This window comes from Cimex lectularius, unplaced genomic scaffold (assembly GCF_000648675.2).
Source record: "Cimex lectularius strain Harlan isolate CLEC.00 unplaced genomic scaffold, Clec_2.1 scaffold200, whole genome shotgun sequence".
NCBI lineage: Eukaryota > Metazoa > Arthropoda > Insecta > Hemiptera > Cimicidae > Cimex > Cimex lectularius.
In genome coordinates, this window is record NW_019392893.1 from 540,497 (window position 1) to 553,902 (window position 13,406).

The 13,406-nt window shown below is 32.3% G+C and overlaps 1 protein-coding gene across 1 annotated transcript in view; it reads left to right on the forward strand.

Annotated features, from left to right (window-relative positions):
- Positions 1 to 3,888: 3,888 nt before the first annotated feature.
- LOC106667747 (extracellular serine/threonine protein kinase four-jointed) overlaps positions 3,889 to 13,406 on the forward strand; it is an 87,723-nt gene continuing 78,205 nt past the window's right edge. Inside the window, exon 1 of the mRNA XM_014395886.2 lies at positions 3,889 to 4,052. The gene's annotated coding sequence lies outside the window, so the exon portion shown is untranslated. The remainder of the gene's footprint in view (positions 4,053 to 13,406) is intronic.

The following is a 13,406-nucleotide window of genomic DNA, read 5'->3' on the forward strand; positions in this document are numbered from 1 at the left end:
CGGAAAAGGTAAATGGCTGTGAGTACATAACACGAGATAACAGGATGAACCTCATCCTCTGGCACCTTGGAAAAATCATTTGCGTTACACCCCATTGTTCCAAGTTTCTCAGAAAGTTCATGTTGCCATATTGTTAGAGATACTGTTTTATTTATGAATCCGCAAAAACGACTCTGTATAATTTAATTATAAAAGAATCTTTTCAATGGACGATTAAGCTTCTAACAATCTTTACTGTAAGATCGTAAAAACCTATTATGAAGATATTAAAATAACAGTATACCAAGAAATACATTATGCACTTGTTAATGATTTCATTCCAAGGTAAAACGGGCATAAGCCGTTATTAGAGTTAATAGGGAATGGAATAAACTGAAACGCACGTTTTCTTGCTTATATAATTGCATCAATTTTAACATACTACAGGCGAAAAATAGTCTAAACGGTGAAATTATATAATAGATCCAGACTGTAAACGATGTTGTTGAACAATGTTTCCAATTATCATTAATTAAGGTTTTTAGTTGAGATAAAAAAGTCAATGGCATGAGCAGGATTCGAACCCACGATCTTCGGCTTGATACGCCGCTGCTCTATCACTTGAGCTATCGTGACCTCGATCCACTCGGACACCAACCTCCCATCTCAACCGAACCTTTTGAAAATGGCAAAAAGGAGGGAAAATTCAAAAGGTGCGGTTGAGATGGGAAGTTGGTGTCCGAGTGGTCGAGGTCACGATAGCTCAAGTGATAGAGCAGCGGCATATCAAGCCGAAGATCGTGGGTTCGAATCCCGCTCGTGCCATTGACTGTTTTATCTCATCTAAAAATCTTAATTAATTATAATATATTAACTGGTCAAGCGGACCACCAAATTAGTGATTTTAATGTTTCCAATTTTGAGTCAAAAGCTCAACTCTGTTTTATTTTTTATTAGTAAGCATTGACCATTTCTGGACTTGTTTAAAAAACCAATTTTGTCCACCGGAGTCTTCGGTTTTAAGATTATGAAGAATCAAGAAAAATATTGAAAATTAATCAATAAAATATAACATAATGAGATTGTAAAGATTGTCACATATATAAACATAGCTACGAAATCATTGGTACTGCCCATTTAACGTTTTCTCTAACCTTTCCATTTCTTAGTTTCTTTGGGTGTTAAGTAAAATAAATAAAACTCGCAACATGCAGCATAAATTCCTGCTGTTCCATCCGCACCTTAGAAGCACCGCCCTGAAACGTGTTTCGCTACTGTTCGAAACTTTGTTCAGAAACATTGTTTATTCTGAAGGCATTATCAATAGCAAGCTTTGTCAAATTTATAACTATTTGAATTAAACTTTTGCCACGTATAACAAGCAGTAAAGAATGCAGGTTTTTCTTCCCTTGGACATGTTCCATTTGAAAATAAATTTCCAGCTGTAGTACTTTCTCTAGGCTGAAGCGATACTTAGTTAGCAGTTTCATCCATAAAAGACAAAAACCACAAGGTATGCAGTTCTTGATACACTTGAGTTTACAATTCCCAGGTTTCGACAGGTTTTCGTATATTCTTCTGGAATAACTGTTTTATTTTGGCGGCAACAGTTAAGGTACGGACACGGTGTTCATAACTGTAAGGTAAAGGATGGAGGGTTCGAACCCGACATACTTTCAATGGCCTGCTTTTTTTTTTTTCAAAAATCCAGCACCTCGGTGGTTGTTATGGTCTCTTCTGTTTAGAATCCCCGTAATAAACACTGTTAAGGCCCAAAAATAATTATATGTTAAATATGTAGTAATGTAAGTAATCTCAAATTTATTTGGTACTTGTGATTTAGCTATCTGTACAACCCCTTCTCTCAACAAAGAGCTGTTTAGGCCCACCTCCATTTTTTTCTTGGTAATTTTTAAATGGCATTGAGCTTAATTGTGTCAATGGATCCATAGTACGACTTGTTTGTGTGATGTGGCATAGAGTGTTTATAAAAAGAAGGTTTACTGGAAAAAAATGAAGAAATCGTATGTTGAAACAGTCGATAATTGGTAAAATGATGGGTGCTTGGTCACTTTACATGTCTGTCAACTCTTTTGCTTTATATGTCACCTAGACTAGTTTTGGTTTTACGCCATCTATTTCTAAGATCGTTATCAAAATTCAAATCAATAAGTTAAATTAATGTCTCAATTTTTTCCCAGTTATATACAACAGAGGTTTGAAACTATTTGACAACCTAATAAAATTTCTGGAACCTGTTCTTCAAATTTCTCTCAAAAGTTCATCGCCGAAAGTGGACCTTTAAGCCTTGTTCCAACGGCGTGTGGATTGCCGAGCGAACTCATAAACTTGTATCTTGTCTGTCGTATTCCGATCGCTAGCCGTTCCCATGGCACGGTAAAGCTCGAACGACCACCGAAACATCGACTAGGGGCGCCTTGAGTTAGAACAATAAATTGTTATAATTTTCCACACCCATTGTGTAAATTTTTTTTAATATAGTCGGTTTTGATTTAAATATCAACGCTAGTACAGTGCTCTATTATGATTTATTGTAATTTTCAATGTTAAAAGTATCGACAAGAACCCCCACTCAACAACCCCCTTTTGTTGTTCTTGGCAATATTGGAAATTTGAGACCGCCTGTAAAAACCTTAAATATGCCAATCTGTAGAACTTTTTAAGATTTTTAACCCTGATGATGACCTTAAAATAGGTCGAAGCTTGGCAGTAATAACTAAATTTGTTTTTTTCTTCATGGCCATACCTTGGTCTAAAGTGTTGGTTTGTAGATGTTGAAAAATGCATTTGGTTCAGAATAAACGGGAACAACTGCAACACAACAGTTCGTGCGAAGGGGTGCTTGAGCCGTACTATGGCTTGTCATACGTCAAGTTTTTGACTCTTGAAGAATTTACCGACAAATGATGGGAAACGCTGAGCCACCCACAGCAATAACGAATTTTTACATACTCGAGACGTGAGGTGTGACAAACTTCTGACCAAATTCGCTAAACCTCATGCCGTGGAAACAAGTCAAACATCAATGCTTTCTGTCCTTTCATTTCACCTCTTCCTTTATCGTTTGGCAGGTAAGTAAATACCTTACTTTGCACGCATTTCAACAGTATCACTGGGCATTGTTGTTTGAAAAGCATCGAATCGACTAGGGGCGTCTTGAGTTAGAAAAATAAATTGTTACAATTTTCAATAAAGCTCGGAAACATTTAAGATCTGGAAGGTCCTTAAGAAGAGATATTTTTTATAAAAACGTCATCAGTAATGCGAGGAAATATCAGAGATGACAATAGACCATTTGGTTTTGTAATGATTACCTCGTACGAAACCTACGCGCCATGTCAAGTCCACAAACTTTATGACGTCATTATTTAGTATGTAAAGCAATTTGACATGAATGTTTACATATAGGTTTTAGAGGTGGCATGTTTAGCGGCTTCCAGGCTTATTCCGTCCTTAGATCTACCGCGTCCCATTATAAATTATGTCGATCTGGGCGACTCTGCAAAAAACGGATGTAACGTATGAGAGTGATAAAACGCCGTCGTCCTGACCCAATTCCTAGCAGAGGGCAAGGATGAAAATCCCCGGGGAAGGAAGCTAGGATGACAATTTGTACCGAATCGCTCAATCGTAAATGGCATCAGCGCGGCGGCACCTTGTCAACCGGCGGGATAATGAAATGTGTGTTTGGCCTCTTAACAGAATAGCAAATGGGCCCGGCATTGTCTGTAGGAGCTAGGAAGTGACAGTGAGTCCACGGCTTGTAAAGAGTTAATAAGATTTACAAGAGTTATCTGATCTCTAAGGAGGCATGGTGGGGCACCCGGGGAGGGGTCCTTGGTGGGGTGATCTCCTCTCCTAGAGATCTCAGAGACCCCACCAGTTCAGTCTCTGGCTAACCATCTCCGGACCCTCTTCTGTGCTCTCTCTCCAAAGTGAATGTGCAACTCCTGTGATCTCTCATCGGACCTAACTAATATTTTCAACGCAATCAATCTCCATAGTCGATATCAACATTGATAACACTTTTTAAATGGGATGCAATATTAATTGTAAGTAATTGTTTTCTTTTTATTTAGCTCTAATTTATGAACAATGTTTAATTTCTTCCTACAACTACGATCCGTTAACTATAAAAATTAAAAATTAAATTAATTACTTATACTTACTTGATTTCTGCGCCTTTTAAAAACATTTTGTACCACAAATAAATCCATTTTAATAGCCTCTCATAATAAAAAATACTTTAATTCTAAATAATTTCTATATATATATATTTCTATTTAATTGATTTAAGAACTAATTAGACGACTGAAAGTTCTAGAAATAAATAGAATAAAATGATAAAAGCATGTGGATGAGTAAAACGATTTGTTCAGACTTTTCCTCTTCGGTTGCTCTTTTAAGACCAAATCGCGATCCGTTCATCTATCCATTTAAACCATGACTACCAGCATATCACTTATGATTTACATATGTCTATATTATATATATGTAATATAAAATACAAATGATTTCAAATATAGTCTAGAGACGAGCAACCGTGAGAAAATCAGTGTTGTAGAACTATTTTAAAACATTAAAGTTATGAGAAAATAGTAGTTTTCAAATGTGTCAAAACGCTGTTTTTCGAACTTGTTAGCATTGGTGCTACGACCGGGACTTGAAAATTGGGCTCAGGAATTCACTGCCGGGTGCACTCAAGTCCGACTCTTTTCTGTCCAAGCGTTTTCTCAAAAAGACTTGGGCTTTAACAAAGTATCATTACGCATCTTTTTAATGATCAAAATCTTGGTTTTCAAAGAAAAAAAATTGGATTTCGTAGGCCAAAAAATTGGTTGAATGGCAATCAATATTTTATGACCTTAAAGTAATAGAAAATGAAAAACTACCTGATTCTGCTGGCAAATTTTTAAGACTATATACTTTACATCGGAAAGAAATAATAATCCGCCAGACATTCGTGGATATTCGACAAATCTATTGTTAAATTTATCAATAAAACAAAGTGGTATACTTTCCATATTTCACGATAGTATATACTTTATAATGGCAGTAATGCCAACAGAAATATAAATATGTACACAACAAAAACCTATTGTTTTTATGCGAATTATTGTATCAAATGTGTTTTGAACGAACATTACAATGTCAATGTTCCGCGTCGGCACGCAAGAACTAATTACAACATAAACGTGATTATGCAATTCAAAAATAAAAAATTTAATAATAATTGATTAAAAAAGCGATAAAGCTATTAATTCGATACTGATTTGGATGGTTGGTGAAATTCTTCTGATACGTTTACCGCTTATAACAGCTAGCACAATAACATAATAACAAAACAAATAATAAGTCGTTATTTAAATTTTTATATGTAAAGCACCAACTTCCTAAATTTTAGATGTGGATGGTTGGTGAAATTCTTCTGATAAGTTTACCGCTTATAACAGCTAGCAAAATAACATAATAACAAAATAAATAATAAGTCGTTATTTAAATTTTTATACGTAGAGCACCAACTTCCTAAATTTTAGATGTGGATGGTTGGTGAAATTCTTCTGATAAGTTTACCGCTTATAACAGCTAGCCCAATAACATAATAACAAAATAATAATAAGTCGTTATTTAAATTTTTATATGTAAAGCACCAACTTCCTAAATTTTAGATGTGGATGGAATACTTCCAGTGTTTTTTCAAATCAATCGAAATCACTGAATAGCAGATTGAATCAAGTATAATTTTATCCCAATGAAAAAACTAATTGAAAATTCCTAAATTTAATTAATTTCTAATCAAATTGAACTATTGTAAAACATTAGATTAAAATTAATTTTAGATTATACCAGTAACATAAAATCCAATTTATTTCAAAATAAATTTAGCTGTTTACGTAGTAAAACTAAAAAAAAGAAAAAAAAAAAAAAGACGCTCATAAACTTATCAAATTCTGTATTAAAAAAAATACCAACGATCTAAAAAATAAGTTTTGGAGTGATTCAATAGGTATTCCTATTGTAATTTGGAACTATTTTTGAAGGATTTCTGTTGGTGAAATTCTTCTGATAAGTTTGCCAATTATCAATATGATTAGTCCTACATTACATTTTTTAGAGATAAAGCACAATCTTCTTAAATTTTGGATGGGAGTGGAATACTTGTATCCGAACTAGAAGTCACTAGCTAGAACTAAAAATTTTCATAAGTTAGGATAACAAAATGTTTTATATATATCTTTTTATCCTACCGAACGAAATATTCCTAAATTTTACAAAACCTAATCGAATTAAAATCATGTAAAAAAACATCTTAAAAGATAAAATTGCCAGGCCACTAAATTTAGATGATCCTTACCACATAAAATCCGATTTATTTTTTTAAAAATTGTCTGTTATTTTTGTGGTGAAAACAAAAAACTCTGAAAAAGTTCAAAGTGAACGAAAGCGACAATAAACTTATCAATAGCTATTGTAAGAAAAAAACCTACCAATGAAAAACTTAAGTTTTGAAGTGATTCAATCAAAATTAACTGTCAAAACATCTGAAAAACAAATAAAACGCACAACATATTCTTTAATTGATAATTCAAGTTCATGTAATATTTTATTACTGGTTCAAGATCTACAAACCTTAAACTACATTTTCGTTAACTTTTAAAATTAATTTAAAATCCTCCTCTAAGATTTAAAAAGCGAAAAAACTGACTTTCATAAAATTACTAACAATAGTATTACTTAATTAGTATTGCTTTATTAATAACAAACTCGTTATTAATCTGTAGACATAAAAAAATCGTTTGCGAAGATATTTCAAAGCTCTTCCTGCTTGGATTATGAGTTGCAAGTTTTTGGCTTTTAAAGATAAAATTATCTTGTTTGGCATTACCAAATTAATCCATTTTTTCACCATAAATTTTTTACAGGCCATGCAATGCTTCTTAAAAAAATAATAAAAGCAAAGAAGCAAAACGTTTAACTTGCTTTTTAACTTTCAAGTAGTTCAAAATGCCATTATTATTTTACTAAGCAAATAATTATTTAATTGACAAGCAATCTGGATGTTATACCGTGTGACTGTATAAGAACAATCGTAATTATTGATTCATTTCGAACGACTAATTAATTTTACATTAAGCAGCTTCGTCTAATTGCTTTGTAAAATTCCCAAGATTGCTATAAACAGTGAAAGTCCAAATTAAAAAGAAAAACAAACAATTGTGCTGTTTCTAATTTAAATCTTAAAATTTGGTAAATTAATACCCTATCTGTTCTCCTGTTGACATTAAATTTTTTCTTATTAGGCAGTTATACATTCAATGGTTGATGCGTCGGCTACCATACAAAAACGTACATTTTTTCATACAATGAATAGTATAAGGAAAGATTTTGAATGAACGTAAAGTGATCACCGCACGACTTTTCCATTGAAATATTTATTGAAAATCTTTCGGCTAAAAAAATAAAAAAATATTGCCAGTATTTCATAAATATGAAAGCAATACACCATATTTTATATGATGGTAAAAAAACATAAAATAATGATAAACTGTATCATTATAAGGAAAAAGTCACGGTCATCTGTTCTTGTTTTATAAGGCTAATTACAGTCGATAAATCTCCTTGGGCGCTTTAAGCCGATCACTAATCACTCGAAGGATCAAAATAAGAAAAAGGGTCTGGCCATTTAGAAAAACATTGGGAATCACTAAGAGCTAAAATGTGTCACCTGAATAATAAATACCGGTGGCAAAGGAAGAGAAACGATATAGTCCACTAGTGAAATTAGTTAACATGCTGAAAAATCTCTTGTCCAAAGCTACCAGTTTTTCCCCACGGCAAATCCTTCTACCGCTTAGATTAGTCAAATTTCACTTTTTTTAAAGTACCTAGTTTATTTTAAAATACGCATTTTGGTGTGTATTCAATACAGAACTCAAGAGAAATTAAACAATGAACATAAATTTTCATGTGCTTCATTATCTAACATCAAGTAGTACATTTATGTGATAATCAGAATTTTTGGGGGGTAAACTCTTATGTATCGAGAACTCTGTCGATAGGTGGCCTCTGAGCATCTGATTCATAGAACAAGGGCCATCCTCATGCAATTAAGAATAACCAATACGAGGTTGACAATCGGACGCTAACATTTGAGCCAAAACTCGTGTATGTGCCCAGCATGCATAGAAAGAATTTATCATGGAAATCCTCGGCTCTTTAAAGAGAGCGTGTAGTAATGCCAGCCGATATGAGAATCGAGAATCTCCTGTTCCGATTTTTGGAAGAAACTGTGTTGTATAGTACTGATAGTTTCGTGTTGAGATTGAATGTATTTATTAGCGTGAATGGGTAGTATTAGGGGGCTTTAGATTAAAGGGTTATGGAGGAATATCGAAGATTCTACCACTCTGAGTGTAATTAAGAAAGAATGTATGAGAGTCAGAGTGGGATAGGGGTTTCGATCTAGGAACTGCATGCTGAATTGACCTAGCTGTTGACAAACCGTGTCCCAACTTCTGGACCGATAAGACCGAGGTCTTACCGCAGACTGCCGACACCCGAGGTTGATGATTCTCGAGGCGTGCCGGTAATTTATTGTAAAATACAAAAGCTGGGTTTGCCGGTTGATGCTAGAGGTGATGGATACATGTATGTACATAAATGTGCAGATTTGATCTTATATAAATCCAAATCCAAATATTTTATATTTGAAATTTGATATTTTAAACAAATAGCATCAAGTTAGTGGAAGTTTCTTATTAAAAATGATAAAATTTTGACTCGTCACTAGAACAAACATGTTGAAACTATCGATAATTATTTTTTATCTAATTGTACTATAATGCAGAATGTTCCATTCCTTTTTATATCAAGATCTTAATCCAATCCAAAAATACTATCAAGTATGCTAGAAGTTACTAATTCAATTTTTTTAAAATATGGATTCATTACTAAGAAGACAGACACATGGTTAATATCGACAAGTATTTTTATAATTTTTAAACGTAATATTATTGTAGATATTTATTTAGAAATTGTGAGATGCTGTCTGGTGTGATGTAGGTTTCAGAAAAACATTTTCTTTATTGTGTCACGTTTCGATCTTTATTGAGATCATCTTCAGGGCCTGGGATTTACAAATACAAATACTTTGATTGAATATATAAAAAAATGTATATATATATTTTGCATTGTATAAATTCACTTTTCCACATCCAAAATGTAATTGTAATATGTAAACAATGTTTGTAAATCCCAGGCCCTGAAGATGATCTCAATAAAAGATCGAAACGTTGGCACGATAAAGAAAATGTTTTTCTGAAACCTACATCACACCAGAACGCATCTCACGATTTCTAAATAAATATCGATTAACGGTCACTAATCACCACACATTATTGTAGATAATAGTACACGTTTATGCCATGTTCTAAATCTTTTAACTTAGACATTTTTATCAAATCACACTAAAATTGTAATTAAGAATGTTACTTGGTTATTCACCGTTCAAAATATTAGATTAACCACTGACAATAGATATATGTAAATGTCTTTTAATTTATTTGTAAAACATTTTAATTAACGTTTATTCAAGAAGTCAGATTTGTAAGGATTGAATTGTACAAAATTAAAGAATTGTTGCAACGGTTTTAAACCGAAGGATCGGAATAATGGAAACAATATGAGACGGAATGATTCTCTTGGGGGTTGGGCAAGCTGTCAACTCCCTTTATTGTGGGGTTGGGCCTGTATAATAAACTACTATTATGTAATTTACAAATTTGGGCCCTTCAATTACAGAAGCGCTTCGCCACGCCCAGACCCTAGACAAACTATATTAACCTAATAAAAAGAAAGATTCATTTAAAGGGGAGTCAATTTTTTTTTGTCGCCTGTCAGGTATTCTATCATGTTTTAATTTTACCGAAGTTGTTAACAGGGCTGACAAGAGGACAACTAGGTCTTTGGGCCACGGATTTGGACCAAACTTTTTTTGGTGATTACGCCAATTGTTTTGAATAGGCCCTGGTTTCGCCAAAAAATTTGATAGTTGAACTTTCCGTGTTTTAATATTTTTATTTCGCCGTTCTCCTTGCTCGAATCAACTATATGGATTTTTTATTACTACATCATTTTCTATATAGATTGCAATAAAAATATAGTAAAAGCTATCGAAGTTTATCAATAACCAAAAAGTTTCTAATAACAAAATATTTATCAAATAAACTAGGCCATAAAATCTTTTTCGTGAAACTAATATGAAATATCGTCTTAGGACCTCTAGAGACCCGTATAAATAAATCTTTGTTTGAATTAAAATTTATAGATTTTTTGACCCCTCAAATTTTTCTAATTTTTGAAAAGTCGTTACCGGAATATCTGATTGGAACTGTTGTAATTCAAAACCATCTGAAAGGATTTTAATGTCAAAAAGAACGTAACTTTTTATAGACGTATGCACCAATAAAACATATAAAATATTATTATTATTCATTATTATATATATATATAAAACTTAAAAATTAAATCAATTAAATTCTTAAATAATTAACAAAAAAAATTGCATAGCATAAGGAAAAAATGAGAAAATCACTTGTTGAAAGTAGCAATGTTTCACTCACCTTACAATTCGCTCTATTATTATTATTATTATTATTAATATATAACTCGAAATTTATTAATTAGTAATTTCATTGTGGGTTAACATAAAAAGGAAAGTGTACTACGACCCCGAATATTTCAATTTCGTATGATTTAAAAAGATTAATCAATAAAATACCCCTTTTTTCATATTTTGACAAACATTCTTTAAGCAAAGTAGGTCAGAACTTGGATTTGACCTCATTGTCGTGAGCGTTGTAAAACCCTTAGATACTTTTTAGACACGGAAAATCAGTTTAAATTAAATTTTTGACTGATGATTTCGACGACCTACTCGTCGCCTGACGCATTCCTAGTGCTTTAACATCATTTTTCTCAAAAGCTCGTGTATTTTCATCGTTGATAATTCGATTCAAAGAAATTGTTAAGTGCGTTTTATTACTGTATCAAACATTAAAATCTGACTATTATTTCCATTTAAAAAAACGAGGTCAATTTCTGACAAATAATATTGGTATTTTGTGTATTTCTTTTAGAAATATTTAATATGTTTTAATGCTACATACTTCGTAAAAAAGCTACATTCTTCTTCTTTTAAACGGTCTGTTTCCCGTTTCAACTTTCAAATTTTTTTGGCGAAACCAGGGCCTGTTCACAATAAGCGGCGTATAAGCGTCCGATATTTTGGAGTGTGGAATCACCAATAAAAGTTTGGTCCGAATCCATAACCCACCAACCTGGTCGTCCCCTTGCGACATTAATTCCCAGAATTGATTGTATCAATTGCGTTTTATTTTAATTATTAATTAATTACTTAACATTTTATTTTATAAATTCATTGTATGCAATGTCTTCTACAATGATATGAAGTTTACAAGTTAGTTTATTATGTAATTAAATTATTATTATTTTAAACCGTATCCTATTTTCAAATACTTAGATCTCACCGCATTTACAGTAATCTCTACTTCTCTGGCCGTTTATTCTTGACATTTCTGCATTAGGTTGAAAAAAAAATGTATATAGCTAATTATTTGTGTATTTAAATAATAATTAATTGTGTATTAACTGTATTAAATGATTAGAATGAGGATATGAAAAATTCTAAACAGAAGATTTCGTGTATTCCTTGGACGTTCAAGAATCCAAAGGAAAGCTCAAGAAATGCAAAACGGCGACGCCTATGGGTAGTAAGCGGCACGTAGAGACTTCTAGGGTGGTTTCCAAAATGTGGGTGCTACCAAAAGGGTAGTCACTGGTCAGATAGTAGTTGAGCGGTGTTGATGTGACACTGGTATGTTGATGACGAGTCATTTGCAATTTGTAGCTTAGAGTTGGTCAGAGGTCTATGCCCAATCATGAGTGAGAAATTGGTTTTTGGAATGCAGGATTTAATTGACAATTTCATAAATGGAGACCATTGGGCTAAAACTAATTTGTATTTTTGTGGGGCGTGCTTTGGAGGAGGGTGTCTGGCTCCGACTTAGATACCTCCTGTTCTCATTTTAAGCAGTTAATAAACCTTGTTTTGAGATGTGAAGACCTCAATTACTTTCTTGTAGACCCAATGACGGATTCGGAAGGAAAAATGGACAACAGAAATTTCAAGGCTCATGTCCTTTAAGGAGCATTCTTTTCTTGCTGATATACTTGAATTTTCTTTCATATTTTGATCTCATGTGGAGATATCTATTGATTGCCACTGTGCTGTTTGTAGTTCTAAGTCTGCTGAACTGAAGTACAAGCCTAAGTTTAGTGGGGTGAAGTTTACGTGTTCTTTGTGCAATTTAGATAATTTCGAGGTCTTCTATTATTCTATATCTTATTCTACATCAATAAGATGAACATCTGCTTCCATTTTGATGCTGAATTATTAAAGTTTAAGTACCATTTCCTTTACAGTAAAAGAATTTTTTTTAAATTAATTATTGGAAGGAAATATTGGGTTAAATTGTATTTGCATTTAATTTATTAATTATAAAATTTAATTAATTTGTGGTATGTTAACATTGTAAAGGCCAAACATTCTTTAAAAAAATCCCATTTCACTTTCTTTCTTGCAACGCCCTATCGATAGGGAACCCGATGGATCATGGGAGCGATTGGAATGCGCCTCTGACAATTTTGTTTATTTAAATTGGTGAAATGGGATTTTTTTAAAGAATGTTTGGTCTTTAAAATATAATTGTCTTGTTATTCTAAACTAATATATATGTGTGTGGTGATTAGTGACAGTTAGTCTATGATTATTCGGAAATCGTGAGATGCTGTCTGGTGTGAGGTAGGTTTCAGAAAAACTTTTTCTTTATCGTGCCAACCTTTTCGATCTTTATTGAGATCATCTTCAGGGCCTGGGATTTACAAACTGTTTTTAGTTAACTAGTTTAAATTTAACCGCATCTCACGATTTCCGAATAATACTAATATATATGTTAATTTATAATAAATTATAAAATATCATATATTAGTATTTGCATTTAACTTATTAATTATAAAATTTAATTAATTTGTGGTATGTTAGCATAATTGTCTTGTTATTCAATACTAATTTATTTATTAATTATTAGTAAATAATAAAATATCGGACATATTAACACCCTCTTCTATAAAATGTTATGTATTAGTATTTGCCTGTAATTTCTTAATTTTAAAATTTGATTAATTTGTGATATGTTGCATAATTGTCTTGTTATTCCATTAACTTATATTTAATTAATTATTAGTAAATAATAAAATATGTGGTATACAAGTATATACCCCTTCGTCCTTCGGACTCCGGGTTAATAAAAAGTTAATCAGATAGT